Here is a 2,817-nt window from a genome sequence, read left to right on the forward strand (position 1 = left end):
TTTTATCATTTTATTTTATTTTTTTACAATGTCACTGACTATTACAGTTGCCTATGACTAGGAGTGGCAGGGTGCAGCATAAAGAGGAACCAATCTCCTCCATTTTCCTCCTGCAGCTACAGGAGGGAAAAAAAAGAGGACAGTGATTTCTCTACATGCTGCCCCGCCACCCCTATTATCCAGGTGTACAGGGGAGCTGTCCAGGCCCCCCTGGAGCATGGGGCCCGGTTGCAATTGCAACCCCTGCAACCCCTGTAGTTACGCCCCTCTATCTATCTATCTATCTATCTATCTATCTATCTATCTATCTATCTAATAATCTAATTTCTATCTATCTATCTATCTATCTATCTATCTATCTATCTATCTATCTATCCAATAATCTAATTTCTATCTATCTATCTATCTATCTATCTATCTATCTATCTATCTATCTATCTATCTATCTATCTATCGATCTATCCAACTAATAATCTAATATCTATCTATCTATCTATCTATCTATCTATCTATCTATCTATCTATCTATCGATCTATCCAACTAATAATCTAATATCTATCTATCTATCTATCTATCTATCTATCTATCTATCTATCTATCTATCTATCTATCTATCTATCCAATAATCTAATTTCTATCTATCTATCTATCTATCTATCTATCTATCTATCTATCTATCTATCGATCTATCCAACTAATAATCTAATATCTATCTATCTATCTATCTATCTATCTATCTATCTATCTATCTATCTATCTATCTATCTATCTATCTATCTATCTATCTATCTATCTATCTATCCATCTATCTATCTATCTATCTATCTATCTATCTATCTATCTATCTATCTAACTAATAATCTAATATCTATCTATCTATCTATCTATCTATCTATCTATCTATCTATCTATCTATCTATCTATCTATCTATCAAATATCTATCAAACTATTTCTTAGAATAATCATGCAATCTCTTTAAATATAGTATTGTAAAGTGTTGCCTAAAGAAAGTTTAAAAGTTATTCAGTCTTATTATAGTTACAGTACTTCATGTTCTGTTCCATCTATTAGGTTTTTAATTGTTTGATCCAACATAGTGATCAAACCAGGAATTGGTTCAGTGACCAGCAGCAGGATAATTATGAAGCCATACAATGTACATACATATATGGACTGTCTAAGGTGATTCAACAAGACATGTAGTCATTTACTTACTGATTTTGAAGGTTATTATCCAGCAAATAGATCAGAAAGCCTGGTGTTGTTGCCTAGCACTAAGGAATCTTTGGATGTGTGAAATATAGGCTCAGGGTTTTAGGTTTTCAGAGCCCTGAAGACATCCTTTTGCAACGAAACATGTTGGGCGGAGCCTGAGTGGTTGACGTCATCACATATGCTGGTGGATGGCATTTGGCTGGTACATGCCTTCCTCATGTGAGTACCCATTGGAGCTTTTTACCATAAAACGTGTAAGACAGTATTGGGCTATGATTCTGTCCCTTCCTCTTTCTATGGCTCATACCTGGTGCTTTGAGGTGATGTGATGCCTGTTTGTGGAGGTTCATCTGACAATTGCCTTGGATAGTCTTTATGTGTTTATGACCTTCATTCATAGGTCTAATATCTTCAGTAAGAGCCCGTGTTTGGTGTTGGAGCACAGGACTGACCCCAAGTTATATTAAATCAGCACTTTTCCCTGTGGATGGACTTTCTTCTTCATTGTGGAGTCACTCTCTTATATTATTTTAACCGTTTGTAGTTTTGATGTTGTTTTATAGATTCTTTATTGTTCTCTATTTATTTGGAGATTATGTGTTGAGTTTTTGCATAATTTGATTCTTTACTGCACTTTTTCTGATACACACTCAGTTAAAGGGGAAGCGCAACAGGTTTTCTATTTATACACTGTGGTTGTGGTTGACAGATCTTTAGTAGCATACAATTAGTTGCTTTGGTTCCTTCCATTTCAGTCTTCAACCATGAAATATAGATATAGCAAGAACCTTCAGCACTGCTTTTTACCTGGACATGTGAGTTCATTATTCAATAGGGGCATGCCTACTTTGAATAATAATGAACATTATCCCATCTAGATCAGTGATGGTGAACCTTGGCATCCCAGATGTTTTGGAGCTACATTTCCCATGATGCTAATGCACTGTTTTGGAAATGTAGTTCCAAAACATCTGGGGTGCCAAGGTTCACCATCACTGATCTAGATAATCTGCTAATCCGAAAACTCCTGCTTGTGATAAGGGATTGTGATTGTGAGCTAAGGTTCAAGTCGAATCCACTGGAAACTGTTACATGATAGAGGGCCCAATCAGTATAGCTGTGATACTCTCGCCTCACAGTCACACATAACAAAGGGACATTTTTGACGTAATATGGCCACATGGACATATTTGGACAATGACATTGATCACATAGTGCCATGTGACCATGTTAGGCCAATGATGTCACAAGCACCTGCGGCTCTTTAAATACCCAAACAGTGCCTGCATCTGATTGGTGCAGTCACTGTTCAGTTGATAATTTTTTACTCAACTCCTTTCATTTTTCAATTAAAGTTTGTTTAGTTGGGTGGTGCTGACGATTATCCAATCGTGTGAAGATGAAATAATTAGATAAATAAGAATTTGCTTTTCACATAATTTATTGTGTGAACAATCTTAACACCTTTAGTAAATATGCTTCAATGTACACTCCCAGTGAACTTGTGAGGTGAGTTCTAGATTTTGACCATTGTAGATTACACAGAACTACTGTTAAACTGGGGGCCCGCTCACACCATAATATGTGTTATGATGTGCGT

Source organism: Pelophylax lessonae (assembly GCF_965119305.1).
Source record: "Pelophylax lessonae genome assembly, chromosome: 2".
Classification (NCBI taxonomy): Eukaryota; Metazoa; Chordata; class Amphibia; order Anura; family Ranidae; genus Pelophylax; species Pelophylax lessonae.